General features: G+C 41.8%; 1 protein-coding gene and 2 pseudogenes across 3 annotated transcripts in view; all 3 read right to left on the bottom strand.

Moving 5' to 3' along the window:
- Window positions 1–23,484, bottom strand: part of PPP1R14C (protein phosphatase 1 regulatory inhibitor subunit 14C) — a 103,576-nt gene that overhangs the window by 42,425 nt on the left and 37,667 nt on the right. The gene's annotated exons all lie outside the window — the stretch shown is intronic.
- LOC143674013 (serine/threonine-protein kinase N2 pseudogene) lies at window positions 16,497–18,913 on the bottom strand (annotated as a pseudogene).
- Window positions 19,459–22,062, bottom strand: LOC143654316 (serine/threonine-protein kinase N2 pseudogene; annotated as a pseudogene).

Here is a 23,484-nt window from a genome sequence, read left to right as displayed (position 1 = left end):
GGCAGCATGCTGGGAAAGACCCTCCCCTTTGTCCTTGGTGACTTCAGAGCAGTCACGGAGAATGGTAGAGGCCTTGGCACAGAGCGCCTGGCAGCCGGGCGTCCTCCAGGCCACTGCTTGGCTCCGGGCATCCAGGCACATCCAGAGTAGCTAGGTGCCCCCAGCAACTAGGAAGGCGGTGTTAAGGGTTAAATGTGCCCCCACCCATAAAGATATGTTGAAGTCCTGATACCCAGCACCTCAGAAGGTGACCTTATTTGGAAATAGGGCCATTCCAGATGGAATTAGGCATGTTAAGATGACATCATAGTGCATTAGGGTGGGCCCTTATGGATTAATATGACTCGTCCTTATAGGAAGAAATGCCACTGCAGACAGACAGAGGGGGATACACCATGTGGTGACTGAAGCAGAGAATGCCAAAGACTATCAGCAAGCCTCCACCAGAAGCCAGGAGAGAAATGCAGAACAGATTCTGCCCTGCACACATCAGAGGGAACACAGCCCTGCCAACACCTGGATTCAGACTTCTTGCCTCTAGAACTGTGAGATAATACATTTCTGTTGTTTAAACCAGCCAATCTCTGGCACACTGTTTAATCAGAAATGGAGACACGGAAGATGTGCCGTAGAAATGTGGAGGACAGCATCAATCTTAAGACATTCAAAGGGGGACAAATATGAATGGACTTAGGTTTCAATGAAGAGCTGGAGAAGGCTATGTTGGGGAGAACCCAACATTTTGGGGGAATGCGTTAACAGTGGCCTGGGCCTCACCCATAGCAAACATGGTGGCGACGGCTGGTTCAACATTGCAGTTCTCTGGGCCTGTTACAGAAGCGGCCACTCCCACACTTGAGGGGCCACAGTTCACCACCATCCTTCCTAGTGGCAGGGGAGTGGTGGCAGGGTCCAAGATATCCTTCACTGCATCAGCCCCACCCACCCACCGTTCGGCAGTGGGAAAGGAGTGCTCCCCAGACTGGAAACTGGAGCTGGATAAATTACCATAGGATGAGAAGAAAGAGCCCCCCTCTTAAGACTTGGTTGGGTAAAGGTCCAAGATGGTGGGGTGAGAGGTGCTGCCCACCAGAGGCAAGTCAGTACAACACTGCCATCACGAGGGGAGGTTGAGAAGCACCTAGATGGAAGAGGTTGTGTGCAATCCTAGATTTTGGAAACTTAATTGGTTTTCAATTGTAGTTTCACAGTAATTCTGTTATTCTTGTTCTCCTATAAAAATGTTCAATGTTTTAAATGTCAACTGATTCAACCGTGCCACTGAAACTTTTCCTTTCCCACAAAAACGCCCCCCTAAATCTCCTCTTTGAGGCAAGGGGAAAGACGGCTCCGTAGCCCTTCTGTAGTTCTTCAAAGCCTGGAGTTTGAAATTCACCCAAGGTTCCATGTCAGGGAACTGAATAGGTTGAGGCGAGTAGTGGACGGTGGAGGTGGGTGGGAGTTTATGCTCACAGGAGTGGGGAGCGGGAAAGCATCAGGCCTTCCTGCTCCCTGGGAAATTCTCATCTTTCTTTCACAAATGTCACCAGCCCTGTATGAGAAAGCTTTGCCTCTACAATAACAGCTTTGTCTCTTAGGCTCGGAGCAAGGAGCAGCTAATGGAATTCCAGTCATTTTGAAATCTCCTATTTTGTTTCTCTGGAGGGTCTTGATTAGTTTACGGGAATCCTTTAAAAGAGGAAGCATTTTGGAAAGAGTCCCTTTTTAGAGCCACCAGAAACAGCAGAGCCACAAGAACTACCAGAGCCCAAGCAGCCGGAGACCTTTGGAGATGAAGAAGGAAAATGCCTTAGGGTTGCTTCATGAAACAAGAAGCCTGGAGAAAAAGCTAGCAGACATTGCCATGTTCGCCATGTGCCTTTCCAGCTGAGAGAGAAAACTTGAACTTCATCAGCCTTCTGGAACGAAGGACTCTTTCCCCGGATGCCTTAGATTGGACATTTCTATAGCCTTGCTTTAGGTGGGACATTTTCATTTATTAACTTTCAACTTAATAAATTCCCCTTTTTAAAAGCCATTCCTTTTCTGGTATCGCATTCCAGCAGTTAGCAAACTAGAACAATAAGGAAGGTCAATCCTTTATGCTGATGTACATTTTTATTCCCAAAAAGGAGTCCGGGTGATCAAATCTTTCCCCAGATCTTTATTTACTCCTGAGCAGGAAACAATTCGGATTTGGGGATGGCAAACTCAAAACCACCTTGCACCTCACTCCTCCTCCTGGTATATATTGACATAAAAGAAGGGGGAGTGGAGCACCTCACACCACGCAGGCACTCAGTCATTGCCTGTTGAGTGATGCATTTAAAGCAGATTTATTTTGAGTCCCAGTGGCTCTCCATACCAGGAGGTTTCCTCAGTTGCTATAAAGGCAGTCAGGGTGGAGATTTACAGCTGCCCATTTGCACCAATGACCATAAATCCTTACCAGCTTCTCAGCTGTCAAAGCCACCCAGTTCCTCGCATAGCAGGCAGAACAGTGTATTTTCAGGATTTCTTCTGTAGGCCCCCTTGGTGGGAAAGTGTACTACGGCAGTAGCTCCCAGGAGAGGCACCATCCCGCTTCTACCCACTGAGACAGACTCTGCAGCCAGGCCTCCATGACCAGGAGTTGCCAGACCTCAACTCTGGGCATCCTGAGGACATCGGGGGCTGAGGAAGAGCCCACCCAGGCTATCACTGCCCATGGCTGACACTGCATCAGCACCATGTGTCTCTGGGCTTCTGTGGCCACCACACACTAAATTGCATCAAGACACAGACCTGTTGTCTGAACCAGAAAACTACAAGCTCCAGGAGGATAAGGACTTGTGTTTTACTTATTTCTGTAACCCTCTGTTTTAGTTTGCAAGCTGCTGGAATGCAGTATACCACAACTGCAAAGATTTTTTATGAAAGGGAGTTTAATAAGTTACAAGTTTACAGTTCTAAGCCTGTGGAAATGACCAAACTAAGACATCCAGGGAAAGATAACTTAATTCAAGAAAGGTTGAAGCATCTGGCACTCCCCTGACAGTGGGAAGACACCCTGGTCCCTTGCTGGTTCGTTGCTCCTGGGCTCCATTGTTTTCAGCCTCTTTTCCTGCAGGGGTTCCTCACTTTGCTTCTCCGGGGCTGGCTTTCATCTCCTGGCTTCCCTTGGCTCTCTCCAGGTTCTGGTTGGTTTAACATCTCATGGTGACATCTGCTGGGCTCTAAGCCTCTCAAACATCTGTGTCTCTGCTCTCCAAGAGTTGGCATCTGTGTCAGCTCTGCTCTGAAGTTTCTGTCAGCTCTGGGGTTTCTGTCGTTTCTGGCCCTCTCTCCAAAATGTTTCCTCTTTTAAAGGATTCCAATAAACTAATCAAGACCACCTGGAAAGGGTAGAGTCACATCTCCCTCTAATCAAAAGTTAATACCCACAATTGGGTGTGCCACAGCTCCATGGAAATAATCTAACCAAAAGTTTCCAACCTACATTGTTGAATCAGGATTAAAAGAAATGGTTGCCCCAACAAGAATGAATCAAGATTAAAACATGGCTTTTCTGGGGTGCATAATACTTTCAAACAGGCACACCCCCATACATAGCATGGTATCCAAACCACGTGCACACACAACAAAGTTTTTTATTGAGTGAGTAGACTGAAGTTCTCTCCCAAATAAAGTATTCAGGCCTAAAACTAACACATTTTATAGAATATTCAGGCTAAGAATAAGAGTAGCTCAAGGATGAATTATAAGGTCAAGGAGTATGATGGCTACAACTCAGTTTTAAAAGTTAAGAAAATTGATAGATAAATAGGTAGACAGGTAGATGGTCTGATAGATGGATGGATAGATCAAATGATACAGCAAATGTGGCAACATGTTAAAATTGGTGGATATGGGCACTGGGTAGTCAGATTGGAGTTCTCTATGTGGGTTTTGTATTATTTTTGCACCTGTCCTATAAATTTGAAGTCATTTCAAAATGAAATGTTTAAGGAAAAAAAGATTAGGTAATAACTAATATAATAATATAAAATCATCCATATAATTACAGGATACTTCACTTCCTCTTAAAATTTACCCAAGAATTTAAGACCATTTGTAAGATTATCAGGCAAGTTATATAAGAAAGGCTATAAATAACAACTGCTCTAGATAAGCACATAAGGAAAGTCCAGTGGGAAAGTGGACATACATTATATGTATAACTCTTATCTTCATTCATCCCAGATGGAGAGCCTCTTAGATCAATCATTATATTAATGAACTGGTTCAACCTCATTGTTAAATTCCAAGTCAATAACTTTATCCAAAGTGTATAAGTATTCAAACAAGCAGCCTTCTGGTTCCACTCATTGAGATGCTAAAAGAACAGCAAAAATATATACTGCCAAGCAGTTCAGACAGAACAAATAGGTAAAAATTGTGTAACAAATTATAAGATAATCTTTTACATTTGACAGGGAGTGAAGAAAGGTGTGTTATCAGAGTAACAAATGCCAGAATTGTTTGTGCTAAAAATGAGGTGAGACTAGAGTGGCTATCCTCCTACAGAGGAAAAGCTTACTAATTCCAGAATGAGGAGGAGAGGCCAATGTGATTTAATGAAATGTAAAGTATTGTAAATGAAAAGCCATTTCATGATTTTAAAGCAGCATTTAAAAACCATTATAGGATAATTAATTGTTGCATGGGATACTGTCTAAGAGTTCTTCCTTTAATTCATGGAAAAGAAAAATTTATAATTGGCATGCTGTACCAGTCTGAAAATATTATGTATCGTGAAAAGCCATGTTTTCATCCAGATCCAATCTTGTAGGGACAGCCGTTTCTTTCAGTTCTGATTCAATATTGTTGGGTGGAAACATTTTATTAGATTATCTCCACAGAGATGTGGCACACCCAATTATGGGTGCGACCCTTTGATTAGATACAGATGTGACTCCACCCATTCAAGGTAGGTCTTGATCAGTTTTCTAGAGTCCTTTAAAAGGGGAAATATTTTGGAGAGACTTCAGAGCAGATGCTTAGGGAACACTTACTTTAGAGACACAGATGTTTGGAGATACTTGGAGTGCCCACAGGAGAGCAGATGCCTAGGCACGGGCAGAGCCCAGCAGACATCGCCATGTATCTTCCCATGAGAGGCTAAGCAAGCCAGAACTCAGGGTTGTGTCCCAGAGGAACAGAATGAGGGCCCACAGACACTTAGAGAGGAAACCACTGCCATCAGAAGCTGGAAGCAACATACCGGGAACCAGGACCAGCAGACACCAGCCCCGCGCCTTCCCAGTTGACAGAGATGTTCTAGATGGCACCGGCCTTTCTTGAGTGAAAGTAACCTCTTATTGGTGCCTTAACTTGGACACTTTTGCTTTCTTAGTGTCCTTAAATTCCCCTTTTAAAACCATTCCATTTCTGGTATATTGCATTCTGGCAGCTTAACAAACTAATACATAGACAAATCATGGTAGAACATTATTTGGTTCTCTTAGGTAAGTTCCATATACCACTTAAAATCCTGTTTCCTGTATCATTTTGTACACAGTCTCAAAAAATAAAACAAACAGGGATTTGCCATATAAAGATCGATCTTGATTAAAGCTATGCCCAAATCCTCATAAAGGTTATGAATTAGTCAAGTAAATTTTTCTTGGGATTTGAAGACAGAAGGAGCTAAGAGAAGCATGCCAACATGAAGCATTCAATAAATGTCTGCTGAAGGCGTTGGTGAGGGTCAGGGCAAGAAGGCTGGTGGGGGGTGGTGGGGCTTGGGGTCACATCATAGGAGTGGAGGCGCTGAAGGAAATGAGGAGCAAGCTGCTATCAACAACAGCTGTCCAGACAGAATGGGAGTGGGCTGGGACAGGACTGAGCTGAGGATCAGTAACTGGGCTCTGGACACACTGAAGTAGAGCTGACACGTGGAAAAGCCAAGGAGGCAGTTAGATATGTAAGAATGAGGTCTGCTGGAGGGATCCAGGCTGGAGATATTTTAATTTGGGAATCATCACTGTATGGATGGCCTTTAAAACTATGAAACTAACTCAGAATCCGAGGAGATGGAATGAGGGAGGAGAAGAGGTCTGAGGGCTAGGCTAATCCTTGCAGTCTCTAGCACATGGAAATTAGAAATGTAGGAGAACTTGCACGGGGGACTGGAGGACCTGGGAAGTCAAGTGAAGGTGAGTGTTTGAAGGATGAGGAGGGTGACCAACTATGACGAATCCTGCAAACAAGATGAGAATTGGCCATTAGATTGAGCAACATGGAAATCTCTTGCTACCCAAAGAGAACAGCTTTGGAGTTGTATCCGGGGACAAAATTCAAGAATCAGCTCAAGAGCCAAGGGGCATTAGGACTGCATTTGGAGTTCAGGAATATAGAAAATGTTTTTCAAAGAGTTTCACTTGGGGGTTTTGAAAGAAAGAAGAGAAAGGGAGTGCAAAATAGGGGGGGAAGCTGGGTCAAAAAGGATTTTAGATTTTTAAAAATAATGACCAAATAATAGTATTTTTTAATATTCTAATAGGAATGATCCAGTGGAGAAGGAAATTATTATGATGCAAGAGAGTGACGAGAAATTGTCAAGGTGGGTGAAGGGGATGGAGTCTGGTACCTGTATGAGGGTTTGGCTTTGCCTGGGATGTGAACACTCCAACCACAGAGGCAGAGAGAGCAGAGTGGGGGACGCAGAGGGTGGCAGGAGGGTAGGCGTTTGCAGAAATTCCCTCCTCACCGTTTCTCTCTGTCTCAATGATGACAGGACACTAGGTCATCAGCAGAGATGTGGCTGGTGGTAAAGGGAGTTGGAAGGTGGAGGAGAGAGGAATGGTACAAATTTGTCATCTCAGAGAATGAGTGAAGGGACCAGAGATAAGTATAACCACTGGGCAACGTCAAGACCCCGTTATCATGAATCTAACAGAGTACAGGCAACCTGGTAAGAATGAGTGAGTGGATGAATAAATCTGTTAGAAGAGATCAACAAACCTGAATCTAGAGAAGACAAAGTTTGGCTAACTTTCTTTCTCCCCAAAGACAACGAACAGCAACGCTGGGGATGATGTGTCATTAAACATCGTTCAAATAGATTCTTTTCTAGTGAACCTCAAAAAACTGCTTTGCAGGGGTGCAAGGGTAGTTCAGTGGTAGAATTCTCACCTGCCAATTCCCAGCCCATGCACTTCCCCAAAAAAACAAACAAGCAAAACAAACACAAGAAAAAACAACAAAAATTCAACAAATGGTGCTATAATAAAGGGATACTCACATGGAAAAACAATGAAATGTGACCCCCACCATACAGTACACAACAAAAAAAATGTTTTGCACACTGCTGTCATTCAATAAATTTACTCTCAAAGGAACATTTCTCAAACCCACCATTACCTTATCTTCAAGCAGTCGCAGTATGTAAGAACAGTCCTGAGAGTCACGCAGACCTGAGTTTTGGCCCCAGCACTGCCATTTACCAGCTGAGGTCCTAACTTGCATTTCAATTTCCTCATTCATAAAATGGGAATCAGTAATGACTGTCCCTTTGTCCCTGTGCTGTTTAGAGGATTAACAGGCTTTGTCAAGCAGGACAGCTACCTTGTAGTAAGTGCTTCACAAATCTGAGCTCTTACTAGGCTGAGAAGGAAATGGTGGATACAGGCTAGAGAAGAGACTGGCCTGATTCAAATTCTTTAGCACATCTGGGTGATTCTATTATTAGGGGGTTTGTTCAGGGTTACTGGACTTTATTTTAGCAACCGACCTCTCAGGGTCAGTAAAGCCCCAGGGTAGAAACTGTTAGGTCCACCGATTAACAATACAAAAGCAAGTTGTTGAACCACAGATCTGCTGTGAAGCAGTGCCTTCCAGCAGTGCCTTCTATCACAAAGCAGTGTTCTGTGCCTGTCAAGAATTACAAAATTGAATAAGACAGTCCTTTATCTCCCCAAATAGCAATGCCTGCCGTCTATGGAGTACATCTGTGCCCAACACTTGCCAATAGCTTTCACGGCTCTCCCGACGGAGCTACTATTCCAAATGAGGAAATAGGGAAAAACTCAACTCTCCACCTCCCTGCACCCCCACTGGTAAGCCAGCTGGGAATGGAGGCCACTGGACAGCGCTGTCCTCTCAGCCTGCACCTTCCTGGGGTTATGTGCTGGGGATGAAAGGGTCCCAATCCAGAACAGGTGGATCTGACTCAGTTCAAAAAATACAGAGAAGGGGGTGAGGGTGGGGAGTGCTAGTGCTGGATTCAGTATAGAACCAGACAGGGCCAGGATCCCAAATTGTGTGTCTGTGCCGAGGTACCCAAGGGTTCCAAACCCCACCCACAAGTGTGCTGGGTGGCATAGCATTCTTCCTGTCTGAAGACAAGTTTAAAAAGGTCCACAAGGGAGAAACTCTAGATTTGAGGTCAGAAAATATTCCTACTAAAATATGTTAAAATAATCAAAAGGACGAGCTTAGTTGTCACCAGAAATCCCTCCAACGCTAAAGATGGTTAGATGGTTTGATCATATACTACAGATTAGACCAGGGCAGGTCCCCTGTCTCCCATAGGGAACCAGAATGTTTGCCAAGTTCAGTCAAGGGCTCCACGGTGCCTTCCTTGCCCAATCAAGGGACCAGAGTCCCCCTCAAATCCAATAACTGAGACCATGAAAGAAAGGAACTTGAATACCAGTTGATCATCAAAGACCTAGAGATCTACTCTACTGTGTTATGACCTTGTCTGAAAGGGCACTGTGTCAATGGAAAGAAATACCTGAAGAAAGGTGGGGGGGTGGGGGGTGGGGAGGAGGGAACTGGTTGGGGTGGGGGCTGGGGAGACAGGGAGTTAGAACACTATAAACGCATCACTGTCTTGGACCCTGGAGGACTGAGCTCAGTTATACCCAGAACAAAGAGGCTCCGAGAAAAGGAAGCCAACGGGTGGACAAAGGTTTGTTAAAATACCCCATGAGAACGTCACTCACGTGCTTCCATCTTTCTTCACAAACCAATCTTCTGCGCTCCCTTCTCCTTTCCCGAGTGGACCTGCCTTTCCTGAGTGGAACTGCCCTTATACTTTCAGGGCTAAATTCAAGTGAAATCTCTAACTAACATTAGCCAGAACTGCTTGCTAATAGCCCCAAATCACCCTCTCCATTGGCAAAGTCTATTCTACCTAGAGAAAGCACCGGAGCCCGCCCGCCTGGTCCCTGCAAGCCCTCCTTTCACGTCTCCTGATCTCGGCCCTGCCCACCACGCCTCACACAACCAAGGAGGGTCATTTTAAAGTCCACATCTGCCCAGCTCACTTAATGCCCAATCTTTCAATGGTTCCTCACCAAATTCAAGTCTAGACACACCCCCCAGTTCGGTCTGTACCTGGGGTCTGTGGTCTTAGCCACTCCCCGGGACACCTTTCAACAGCTGAGCATCAAGTGCTCTCAGACACACAATACACTTCCAGGTGCGTTATTAGAAAACCACACATGAGCTTCTAAGTCCATTGATATCAGAGAAGAGCGTGGCATATTAACCCTGCCAATACTGCTCACCAGGTCTTCACAACAAATCCTCCTTCACAGGCCAAAAGAGCCACTCAGTACACAAAGGGACTCCTCCTAAAACTCGAAAAATACATGAACAGTCAAATAGTAGACACTACACCAACAGCAAGCCTCTTCTGGCTTTCTCAGATGTTTACAATAATACACTTATAAACGCACAGCATGAGATGCTACATAAGTCACTGGAACTGTTCTGTTTCACTTACTCATCTTAAGAAATTTCCCAGTTTGGTATCTTCGGTGAGAACCAACATTAAGATGTTAAGCAGCAGGTCCATAATGATTACGCACGTGCATTTTGGAAGCATTTTCTGAACACCGTGTTTCCCTGAAGTTCTAAGACAAAATACATCTCATTTTTTATTCTACTTTCTTTCTAGTGAGGTACAGAGACCCAGTCAAATTTATAAGCCCATTTCTCCAACTCATTTTCTGTCTTATAATTTCACGCTAAATTCAAGTAAAATTTATAACTAACATTAGCCAGAATTCAGAATTGTTTGCTAATAATCCAAAGGCATTCATTTAAAAAATCATTAAGATTCACTCCCTTTCAACTGCGAAAAGTCTTATTTACCAGAGTAATCACTGAAAGATAGAATCCGCAAACCAACTGAATACATGTTTCTTAAGTGGGCATTTGTGGATTATACACACTTGGATCCAAGCACAAAACTGCCACCCTACATGTACTATCTCATTCAATCCTCACAGCAACCCAGTAATGTAGGCACATGTCATCGTGATCCAATTTTATAGTTGAGCAGAGAGGGTGAGTAACTTGCCCAGAATACACAGCTTGGGGGGTGCTGGAGCTAGATTCAAATCTTGCAGGTCTAGCCTTGGACTCCTGATTATAGCCACTGCACTAATTAAAACAGTTATGTTACCCTCTGTAAGCTGAAGAGCAAGACACACAAACCAATTTAGTGAAAATGGCTGAATTTATTTAGTCAAATGACAAGGTTGTATTTTATTTATCTTTATTACTGCTTGCACCCAAGCTAGTTAGCTCTAGTGCTAATCTCTAACTCAGCATTTCCAAAAAGCTAATTCTTACCCACTACCGCATCCAATTTCCCACTTCAACTAGCAACTGTTGCGAACAGTTTATTGCAAAAAATAATTCTATTTCACATCAAATTAGAGAAGCAATGCAAAAAGAAAGCCTGGCCACCTGTTACCACCTCAAATCACAAATAAATCCAGCCACACATTCATGAAAGATCTTAACAAAGAGACACAAAACCTGAGAAGGTTTCTCACAGCTCAAAGCCAACCTCAATAGTCTATCTCTCCAGATCAGCTCAATTAAAGCAAAGGACAAAGCATCTTATTATGTTTAGGAACAAGAAGGCTAGGCTCGCTCCTGTGTGAGATTTTTCCTAATTAAGACATCAGCAAGAAAATCATTAGGTGCAAGAAACCACTTTTTATGAAGTGGGATACCTGGGCAGACAGCAAATAGAATTGATAACTAACAGTTAAATATTCAAGACTTGGATTTTTTTTTTCTTATGTTTCTACCATATCATTAAAATTTTTCTTCTAAGGACAACCTGATTCATCAAGCCAAAAGGGAGAGGAAATGTCCACCACTGACCCTCCCTGCAAAGCACCCTTGAGGAGTAGTCCCAAGAAGAGGTGGATTCCACACCAGGATAGACATTGCTCATCAAAAATATCTCATAAACTTCCAGCCTCACAGGAAGCTCTGGGGCACTAAAGTAAACAGGATAAAGATTACACTTCTGAAGACAGCTCTACTTAAATTCTCTTTTTAAAAATATGTCACTTACTATTATTTAAATCTGACCACTATTTCCTAAGGGAGAAGCTGCAATTTCTTCACATAACTCACCCTAACACACCTCGTAACCCTGACGTGGTGCCCGTTTTGCAGACGCACCGTGGTAGAACTTGGACGCTGACTAATTTGTCCAGCGATGATGCAGATTTGCAATGAGTCATCTCCCTTTCCCATCCAGGGCCCTCTCAGACCTGATAATATGGCCCAGCGGGAAGAACACATCACTCCGAGCAAGGCTTGCAGGCTTCCTCCATGCTCGCACACGTTGAGGCTTGCACACTTCACTCTCCCCCAGTCACACTGCTCTGCAATAGTCCTGAATCACTGTGACATCACCCACTGTGACTCTCCACGGCACAATGCTGTTTTCAGGGACCAGCTTCCTCTGTAGAGGCCCCAGCAAGGTCCTCAATAAACACTGAAAATATCTCGGCATTGCTCCCAATAGCCAAAAATGTGGAGGGAATCCAAGCATCCATCAAGAGATGAATGGAGCAACAAAATATGGTTTATATATACAGTGGAATTTACTCAGCCATGAAAAGGAATGAAGTTCCAGTACATGCAGTAACAGGGATGAACCTTGAAGATATCATGTTGGGTGAAATAAGTTAGGTACACCAAGATAAACATTGCCTGATTTCACCTCCATGAAATGTCTAGAATAAGCAATTTCACAGAAGCAGAAACTAGAGCACAGGTTATCAGGGGCAAGGGAATGCGGAGTTATTGTTTAACGGATGCAGAGCCTCTGTGTGGAGTGGTAGAAAAGTGTTGGTAATGGAAGGTGGTAACGGTAACACAACACTGTGACTATAATTAATGCCACTGAATTGCATACTTGAAAACGGTTAAAATGGGAAATGCTATGTTGTATATAAGTTACCACAATAAAAGTTTGAAAAAATCTGCTCTGGCAACTCTGACATCAGAGAAAACAATAGAAGTCAAACAGAATCTCATGATATTTATCTACATGCGTGAAGTTCCTTATGCAATGCTTCAGGAAATATAAAAGTACTTCACCTTATATTTCATAAAAACACCTTCCCTAAACATGATCAGGTTTTGCCTTTATCACAAGTCTTTCATGTGGGTGGAATTAATATCCCCACTTAGCAGATGAAGAATCTGAGGCTAAGACAGGGAGATATTTGTGCAAGGTCACACAGCTAGAGCTGAAGCCAAGACATGGACTTATGTTATTCTATCCCAAATACAATAGTTGGCATTTACTGAGTGCTTACTGTCTACCAGACATTATGCGAAATGCTTTGCATGGATCATCTTGGTTTATTCTCATACATCCCTTTGCTATACCCATTTTTCAGATGAGGAAGCAGAGAATAGAGAGGCTGAGACCCTTGCCCTTAGTCACCCAGTTGACATGTTGCAAATCTGGGACCCAAACCCTTGTCTTTCTCACTCATTCTACATGTGGATGTCATTTTTCCATTGTGTCACAGTTACACTTTAAAAAAAAAGTTATTTCATCTAACAAATATAGGTGGGTGGTCATCGATATTATCAGCTTTGCTTAACAAATAGTTCACAAACCAAAGACAGAGACTTTACTTGAGACCTGAGTTGGGAATTTGGAATCTACAGAAGGGCAAATCTGCAATTAGTTTCCCTTTAAAAAAGACAGCCTAAGACTTGAAGACCTCAGGCTGAATGAAATCGGCAGCCACAAAATGACAAGTGCTGTATGATCTCTCTTACACAAAATACCTAGAATAAGCAAACTCACAGAGACTGATAGCAGAGTACAGGTCACCAGAGGTAGGGGGAGAGAGAGGGGAAGGGAGAGTTACTGCTAAATGGGTGCAGAGTTTCTGTTTGGGGTGAGAAAAAGTTTGGGTAATGGATGGTGGTGATGGCAGCATAGCACTGAGAATGTAACTATCAACCCTGAATTGTACATCTGAAAGTGATTAAAGTGAGAGATTTTGAGTTGCATATATGTTAGTACAGGAAAAAAGTTTTCTTTTGTTTTTACAAATTTACAGTCTATTTAAACTTTAATTTGTGCATTTGTGGTAAATTTATGACTGCAAAATACTTTTTTTTAGAATGACCGTTAAAGGCACATTTCATTTGACTGCATAGTGTACCATCTAAAATATCCTAATTTCCTTGCAAAGTGGTTGAACAGTCACTTACACATACAGTAATAGAAAATATATTTACAGTGTAGTTTAAAATTTTAATCTGAATTTAAAAATATATATATATATTTAACACTAGAGAAAAATTAGTGCTTCTTTCAGCTTAATTGTGTGAATATTTCCTGCCCTCTAGTTTTTTCAGTATTGACTTCAATTTTAAAAATTCTATACACTGTGTAGATACAAAATGCTACATCAGTTTTTAATGCTAAAAGCCTATTTTAGACATTGCTTTCTGTGTATATTTAGAACCAAAACAGGTGAGAAGACTGTACCTCAAAAGTATGTAGTATTTTTTTAATGTTGTTGTTAATACTGTTTAAATTAAAAACAGACAATTAAGCTAAGTTCGTCTATTGTCCTTTGCCAAGGAAGTTAACTGGAATTTTAAAATAATTTTGCAGAGTATATTGCTCACTCTTTCTATAAGACTTTTCCCCTAAGATCTTGGGTAATAATCAACTTCAGAGGTACTATGGATTATTTCTGAACAATTTTTTTTTTTTAAATTTTTTTATTAATCAAAAAAAAGAAAAGAAATTAACACAACATTTAGAAATCATTCCATTCTACAAATGCACTCAGTAATTCTTAGTATCATCACATAGATGTATGATCATCATTTCTTAGTACATTTGCATCGATTTAGGAAAAGAACTAGCAAAACAGCAGAAAAAAATATAGAATGTTAATATAGAGAAGAGAATTAAAATAATAATACTAATAATATATATATATGTATATATAAAGGAAAAAGAAAAAAACAAAAACAAAAGATACAAACACACAAACAAACAAACAAAAAACCATATTTCAGGTGCAGCTTCATTCAGTGTTCCAACATAGTTACATTACACTTAGGTATTATTGTGCTGTCCATTTTTGAGTTTTTGTATCTAGTCCTGATGCACAGTCTGTATCCCTTCAGCTCCAATTACCCATTATCTTACCCTGTTTCTAACTCCTGCTGGTCTCTGTTACCAATGATATATTCCAAGCTGATTCTCCAATGTCGGTTCACATCAGTGGGACCTTACAGTATTTGTCCTTTAGTTTTGGGCTAGACTCACTCAGCATAATGTTCTCTAGGTCCATCCATGTTATTACATGCTTCATAAGTTTAGTCTGTCTTAAAGCTGCATAATATTCCATCGTAGGTATACGCCACAGTTTGTTTAGCCACTCGTCTGTTGATGAACATTTTGGCTGTTTCCATCTCTTTGCAATTGTAGATAATGCTGCTATAAACACTGGTGTGCAAATGTCCATCTGTGTCTTTGCCCTTAAGTCCCTTGCGTAGATACTTAGCAGTGGTATTGCTGGGTCGTAATCCATTCTGCCATTCTATGTCTTTTGATTGGGAAATACAGTTCATTAACTTTTAGCATTATTACTGTTTGGATAATATTTTCCTCTACCATTTTGGCTTTTGTATTATATATATCATATCTGATTTTCCTTCTTTCTACACTTTACTCCATACCTCTCTCTTCTGTCTTTTCGTATCTGACTCTAGTGCTCCCTTTAGTATTTCTTGCAGAGCTGGTCTCTTGGTCACAAATTCTCTCAGTGACTTTTTGTCTATAAATGTTTTAATTTCTCCTTCATTTTTGAAGGACAATTTTGCTGGATATAGGAGTCTTGGTTGGCAGTTTTTCTCTTTTAGTAATTTAAATATATCATCCCACTGTCTTCTAGCTTCCATGGTTTCTGCTGAGAAATCTACACATAGTCTTATTGGGTTTCCCTTGTATGTGACAGATTGTTTTTCTCTTGCTGCTTTCAAGATCCTCTCTTTCTCTTTGACCTCTGACATTCTAACTAGTAAGTGTCTTGGAGAACGCCTATTTGGGTCTATTTTCTTTGGGGTGCGCTGCACTTCTTGGATCTGTAAATTTAGGTCTCTCATAAGAGTTGGGAAATTTTCAGTGATAATTTCTTCCATTAGTTTTTCTCCTCCTTTTCCCTTCTCTTCTCCTTCTGGGACACCCACAACACGTATACTTGTGCGCTTCATATTGTCATTCAGTTCCCTGATCCCCTGCTCAAGTTTTTCCATTCTTTTCCCTATAGTTTCTGTTTCTTTTTGGAATTCAGATGTTCCATCCTCCAGTTCACTAATTGTAGCTTCTGCCTCTTTAGATCTACCATTGTAGGTATCCATTGTTTTTTCCATTTTTTCTTCTTTGTCCTTCACTCCCATAAGTTCTGTGATTTGTTTTTTCAGATTTTCTATTTCTTCTTTTTGTTCAGCCCATGTCTTCTTCATGTCCTCCCTCAATTTATTGATTTGGTTTTTGAAGAATATTTCCATTTCTGTTCGTATATTCAGCATTAGTTGTCTCAGCTCCTGTATCTCATTTGAACTATTGGTTTGTTCCTTTGACTGGGCCATATCTTCAATTTTCCGAGCGTCATCCATTATTTTCTGCTGGTGTCTGGGCATTTGATCAGATTTCCCTGGGTGTGTTACACAGCTGGTTGAAAGCTTTTTCTGTGAAATCTCTGGGCTCTGTTTTTCTTTTCCTGCCCAGTAGGTGGCGCTCGTGGCGCTCGTCTGTCTGCACCGCAGTCGGCCCGGGAAACCGCGCGTGGAGGTGGGGGTCGCTGGCCGCCGCGGCTTGGGAGAGTGCTGGTCCTAATTTCCCAGCTGGCCCGAAACGCCAAGCGTGACGGGAGGGCCCCGCTATCCAACGTTCCCAGTCAGACCGGGGAGCCACGTGCGTGGAGGGGACCCCAGTCGCCAGCCGCCCCGGCCGGGAAAACACGCGCCCCTTGGGTAGCTCACCGCAGCAGATTCTCCCTGCCCGTTCAGCTGTTCCAGAATGGGGTACGCTGTCTTTTTGGTCTCTGTCGTGACTCCGGGAGCTGTTTCGTATTGTTTCTGTTTCTTTAGTTGCTTTTCTGGAGGAGGAACTAAGACCCGCGCGTCTTACTAAGCCGCCATCTTCTCCGGAAGTCCCTTTTCTGAACAATTTGAATTTTTCTTCAGAGTACGATGAAAATACACCAATATATGCTGTCCAGGCTAAAATATTTATAAATGTTTTCAGCCTAATTCCTTAAAATCAGCGTGCTTTCATGTTTCTCATAGGATATAAACTTGAGCAATTTTTAAGAGATTGTGATTAAATGATTAATTCAATATGGTTAGTTAACGAATTGGTATTCCTGAGGTATGATGACCCTAACATGCTAAGCACAGGATCAAAGATATTATTACTGAACTAAGGAAAAGCAGGTGAATTCATGGGCTAGAGAGGGGAAAAAGAAAAGCACCTCACAGGAAGTGGAAAGTCATGGTGGGCAAAAAGACCGTCCTTTAAAAGTATTTTTAAAAAACCATGATTAGTCCCTCTGAAGAGTTTGTAAAACATATTTAATCAAATTATTTTTAAGACTTGAAGTACAGTTTTTAATGTTATAATAATTTTTATAAAATATAGACTTTTATCAAAAATATTTATACATTCTGTTACAATATATCGCTTTTACCCTCAGAAACTGCCAATATAAAATCTGGATCCAGTGACCTAAAATGTACAAATGCACTTCACATAAATGCTGGAGTCTGAGGTGCCTGCTTGGCCACTGTAAAAAAGTGATGAAATGGTGAAATTAAATAATAAGAATACATTACAACTTGCACATATATACGCTCACAGCATGTATACAATGATAATCCCTATGGTTTAACAAAGACATAGTTACCTTCTACAAAAGACACAAGAACAAGATGAACTAAGTTGAAAAGCGAGGAACAAATATCAAAAGAAGGGGGTAATCAAGTCACTGAATTTGGAAGAAGTCATGACTGAGCATGCACAAGTCTAGTTTTGGGGAATGCATTCAGGCAATATAGTATCTTTGTTCAGGTGATCAGAAGTTTTTGTTTTTAAAAGTTTAAGTCAGTGCTGATGTTTAGCTGCTTCTGCTTGTCTCTGAATTGTTATAAACAAAAAAAATGTTTGGCGAGTAGCTCTGTTGGTCAGCTATGAGGATCTAGCACATCGTTGGTAAAAATAAGGCAGTGAAAACATTTTCTCCTAAAAAATATAGAAAATTATGAAATAAGGCATCAATTCATTCTGTTTCTTAAAAAATCAAGCCCAAAATGTGCTCAAACTGCAACTACATTTTTCATTGTAATGTCATTTCTTTAAAAAAAAAAAAAAGGAGCATTTGCCTTATTCAAATAAAATCACACTGTGAATAGTATTAGCATTCCAAGACCCGTTTTGTTTGTTTGTTTGTTTGTTTTTTGTTTTTTGTTTTTTTGGTAACACACAGTTAAGTGAAGTTAACTGATTGATCTTTTCTTCCACTTAAGGCAGACATATGGCAAAGCTAGGTACTGCAGACTAGTGCTTTTCTTTCTTTTTCAAAAAATAGACTATTGATTCAAAGTACTCATTTGTGATGGACCTTTTCATCGACAAGTTTCATTCAGTTTGAAATACACGAAATTGTTTCCAGTGCTCAGATTCACAAGGAAAATACATCCAGAAGTCACTTTTGAAGACGGTATTAAAACAATACTTTTAAGCATGTGTTAAACAAAAAACAAAAAAAAACCTCTGAAGTTATGGGGGGCACCGAAAGTCAATAAGGTTTGCCGTTTTTAGAGGGTCTTCTTGTAAGACAGTCTGCTTGTTTCACGGCGTTTAGTAACAACACCAATCAGCAACGTAGTCAAATTCAGTGGACATTTCTTGCTCCTCTTCTGAGAGTATCCTTGGTTCCCGAGGTGGAGTCAGAATAGGTGCTTCTGAGGTAAATTCACCACCAAAATTACGGATATCTTCCCGTCCTCTAATGGTAGGTACAAATGGTGGCTTTACTTTTTTATCCATCAGATCACTCCAATCAGTTAGGCGATAAAATGGGTGTTTTTTTTACATCTTCTGCATCTTTCTCACCAGTTCCCAGGCGCCACTTAGGATTTCTTCTTAACAGCCCTCTCATTATGTTAATCGCTTCTGTAGATAAAAACCTTGGATATCTTACTTCACCATTTACAATACTTTCAAAAACCTCCTCTTCATTATCACCGGCAAAGGGAGACTCACCAACAACGAACATATATTTATATATACACGTACACCAAGGCCCACCAATCTACAGTTCTCATATAGGATGTTTCTGTTTATATACTTCAGGGGCAAGAAATTCAGGAGGGCCACAATATGTGCTTGTTCTATCCCCAAATCCCATTCCTTCTTTGCAAAGACCAAAATCAGCAATTTTCACAAAACCCTCTGTATCTAGCAATAAATTATCCAATTTCAAGTCTCTATAAACCATTTTGTGTTCATGTAAATACTGCAACCGAAGAACTGCACATGCAGCATAAAATCTCAGCTTTGGAGTACTGCAATGTAGCATTTTATTCCTGCATTTCACTGGGCTTAATTCATTTGCATATGACTTGTATTCTCAACAAAAATAAAAGTTCCTTAACGCAGAACTCCATTTTATATCCCAAAAATTTCTTGGTTCAGAAAATACATCAGTATGATACCTAATGTGTATCATTAGTTCCCCACCGGCAGCATATTCCATTACAAAGCAAATATGCTCTTTGATTTGGAAACATGCAAAAAGGGATGCCTTACACTATTCAGTTTCAAAAATGCTTTTTCTGCACATTAAACTGTCTACCTCATTTCAAGCCACAATATCTCCTTTCTTCAGGGCTTTTATAGCAAACATTTCATTTGTGTGTTTATATTCAGCCAAAAGTACCCTTCCAAAATGGTGTCTGCCCAAGACAGCACAACACCTGAAGTCTTGTAGATTAAATTGAAATCTTTGCTGCAATCTTCTATCCTCAAGTTCTCAAATACTACTATATTCTTAGCCTGACAGAGGAACATCAGGCTCTTATTCAGATAGGGATGTTGGAAGCACACTATTTCTGTCATTCTGGATATCAAAAGCAGTTTCTGAATCCTGTCCCAGTGTAACCAAAATTTAATTCAGGAGGTTCATCTATTTCTCCAAGGGAAGAAGCACACAGTGGGGCCGAAGGAGGTTCAGGTTCAAGATCAAAGTTCAATTTAGTTACTGTGGAATCACTAGTGGGAGGTGCTAGTTCAGGGATGTGTACAACAGCCACTGGCACTGCAGCAGATAAAGGAGCTGGAGGGCTGAAGGTGCCAGAATGATTTACTATAGGAATAGCTCTTCTCAGAAGCCTTCCCCAAGTGGCAATATTAATATTCATTTGAGAAACTCTGAGAAATGTTTTGCCTTGTTGTTTCGAAAAAATTTTCTTTTGCCTTTGGAGTTTTGGTCTTCTTCCAATAACTGGATTAAAAAAGGTAACCTCTGCAAACAAAGTATGCTTGTGGTTCCAAATAGAGACACATGCCACGGCGTTGTCTAAAGAATCTTCTAGCCTTAGAAATTTTACAGCACACAGAGATTGCCAATCATGCCAATAAACTGAAATTTCCAATTCACGTGACCCATCTAGTTCCAGTGTAAACTTCTGGTCCCATGACTGATTGGAAATGGGTTTGCAGAGAGTTTGACCAACCACAGTGTTATCTAGCTTCAAAACAGCACAAACATCATTAGGCAAGTCATGGGCTTTTAGGAGATTTCAACTACCTCCACTCTTACATTTACTTGTTCCACTCATGAACGATCTGGTTTCACTTGGACTCCAACTAAGTAGTGCAAATGATGTCACTTTTGACCATCCAGGGACATTTTCTAGGATATCTTGACAACCCATAAGACAAACTCCCAAAGGACCTGTTGCTGGTTTGGATAGTGTACTATACTGCTTTGTGTAGATATCATACTTCGATGCGGACTTAGCATTGGTGACTCAGTGAACGAAAGCTCCTCAATAATAATACTGCTTTTGGTGTGTGTTCTAGTTTGCTAGCTGCTGGAATGCAATATACCAAAAATGGAATGGCTTTTAAAAAGGGGAATTTAACAAGTTGCTAGTTTACAGTTCTAAGGCCTAGAAAGTGTCCCAATTTAAGCAAGTCTATAGAAATGTTCAATCAAAGGCATCCAGGGAAAGATACTTTGATTCAAGAAGGCTGATGAAGTTCAGGGTTTCTCTCTCAAGTGAGAAGGCACATGGTAAACACAGTCAGGGCTTCTCTCTCAGCTGGAAGGGCACATGGTGAACATGATGTCATCTGCTAGCTTTCTCTCCTGGCTTCTGGTCTCATGAAACTCCCCAGGAGTCATTTTCCTTCTTCATTTCCAAAGGTCGCTGGCTCGTGGACTCTCTGCTTCATGGTGCTGCAGCATTCTCTGCTCTCTCCAAATCTCTGTCTGAATCTCTGTCTGAATCTCTCTTATTCTCTAAAATGTTTCCTCTTTTATAGGACCTCATAAACTAATCAAGACCCACTCAAATGGGTGGAGACACTTCTCCCCTAGTCCAGCTTAACAACAACTCTTGATAGGGTTACATCTCCAGGAAGATGATCTAATTACAGATTCAAGCATATAGCATTGAATAGGGATTATTCTGCCTTTACAAAATGGGATTTTGATTAAAACATGGCTTTTCTAGGGTCCATACATCCTTTCAAACCAGCACAGGATGATTCTTGGGAAGTTCATTTAATCTTTGCTCTACCAAACACTTTAAAAGGTCCAAATTTTGACTTGATTTATTAAATCTTGCTTGAGCTTCTGAAAGTGCTTTTCTGTTACAACAATATGTGCATTTAGTTCCTGTAGCTTGTGATGCAATTTTTCTAGTTTTTAAGTCAATTTTTTCAAAATGTTATCTACAGAAGTCAAGCTTTTTTCATCTGTTGTGACCTTCCTGAGATTTTCAGCTCCGTCTTTGATTTCAGTTCTTTCCTTATTTCTCTCTTGTTTTGATCCTTGATATCATCCCATTTCTGTTGCACCATTGTGTCTGAAAAGTCTAATTTTTGACCAGCACCCACATTCTCAGAAAATGGAAGACTTCGGGAATCCCCCTGAAGCTCCGTAAGCAGAATATCCCCCTGCTTGGGGTTGGACGCCGTTGCGCTCAGCTCTCGCCTTGGCACACTGACAGACGCGGGCCGCCACAGGGAGAAGGCGGGACGGGACTGGGAAGGGGGTGAGAAGCAGGGAGAGAAAAGAAAGAAAGGAAAAACAAAACGGATGCATGGAGGCGCAGCCCCGTTCATTGGAGAGCGGCGGGGAGCTAGAGCACTCATGGCGGGCCCCTTCCCGCTGGCTGCCCACGTCGGGCTCGGCTCGCTCAGTCCCTCCCTCTGAGCGATGCCAGGAGCCGCCTCAAGCCTCTGGGAGGCGCTGAGGCTGCGGCTGCAGCTTCTCCTGTAGCATCATTTTTAAAGTTTTTTTTAAGAGGTGGGAACAAGTTATGAATAAACATGCAAAGGTTAAATTTTTTTTTTTTTAAAGAGCAGACTCCTGAAGTCTACTCACGTCTCTGGACCCCCTTCCTCAGCAGTTCTTCCCCATCCCTGACAGTGAGGAGAAATGCCTTCCTCCCGGTTGTCTCCCGGACACTGGTTCTAACCTTGCGACAGACACACCACATGGGGTCACTTCCCACCAGGAGGAAATGGGTTGGTGGCGTATTTGAGGAAGTAAAATAGAGATTTGAGAAGGACTTCTGGAATCCTAGTGTCAGAGAGAGTCTGGAGAGCAGCTAACGGTGCAGTGTCTGACTTTTCCTGGAGAGCAGGCTCTGTCTCCAGCACCTAACTGTTGTGCGAATCGCCCCAAACAGACGTGGATCTCAGCACTTCTCCTTCCCTGTGGATGAGGAAACTCATCACCTGTGAGATCTGGAAGCCGCATCAGAGGAGGATTCCTAGATGTTGCCTCCTTATCTCCTCACCCTGGCCTGGACAACATTAGAGACAAACCAAAGCTATCTATCTCTTCATCTTAGATTATTTTTCCTAGAGTAACAAAATTACTGCTGGGGGATTGAATCACGTCCCTCAAAAAGGCATATCCAGGCTCTAACCCCTGGTCCTGTGGGTGTGGACCTGTCTGTAAACAGGACTTTTGAAGATGTTATTAGTCAAGGTTGTGGGCCTTAATCCATCGTAGCTGACGTCCTTATACGCAAAGGAAATTGGGCACAGAAGAAGCCATGAGAGGCAAGAAGCTATCAGGCAACGGAACCCAGAAGAAAAAGGAGAAGACATGGCTATGTGTGGCTATGTGCATTGCCATGACTGAAAAGCCAACGACCAACGACCATCAGCGGCCGGTCTTCTGGGAGAAAGCATCACCTTGCTGATACCTCGATTTGGATTTCTCCTAGCCTCAAAGCAAGCAAACACATTCCCATAGTTTAAGCCAATCCACTATATGGTATTTGCTTTAAGCAGCCAGAAACTAAAATAACCAGTGGCATATTTTGTATTCTGATGAAATATTTTGTATCAGGATGATAATTCTGAAAGACAGAAGTAATGTTATCTTTAATGATTCCTTAAAAGAAAGAGGAAACAAAGCAATCAAGATAATGCATTATTACTGTGCTTAGAGAAAGTGTGCATGTCTATGGTTGAGAGACTTTGAGTAGGTCAATAAATCAACCATACTGACTTTATTAAATTGAAGAATTGAATGGCAAGACCTGGTCCTGCATATTAAGAGAACTCCCTGCCTGCCGTAACCCCCTCCCCTCCATTGCACCCCTGAGGCTCCCGAGGTTCTCAAGCTGGCCTTGCTCCTCTCAGTGGGCAGCTGTCCACACAGGCCCCATGGCAGACTCACCTGCCTGCCCTTGGAGTTTCCTCAAGTCCCAAACGGGCTGGGCTGAACCCCGTTAGGTTCAGAGATCTTGCCAGAGACCCCTGGTGGGCCTGAGAGACGCCACTGCAAACCTTCCGATATGATGTCTTTGCTGGTTTGAAACTATTGTATACTCCTGAAAAACCATGTCCTTTTATCCTAATCCAGCCTAGTGGGGGCAGACCTATTCTTGGGTGGGACCTTTTGA

The sequence above is a fragment of the Tamandua tetradactyla genome, chromosome 2 (genome assembly GCF_023851605.1).
Source record: "Tamandua tetradactyla isolate mTamTet1 chromosome 2, mTamTet1.pri, whole genome shotgun sequence".
NCBI classification, from domain to species: Eukaryota; Metazoa; Chordata; class Mammalia; order Pilosa; family Myrmecophagidae; genus Tamandua; species Tamandua tetradactyla.
Note: the sequence above shows the minus strand (reverse complement) of the source record. Positions and strands in the feature narration are given on the sequence as shown.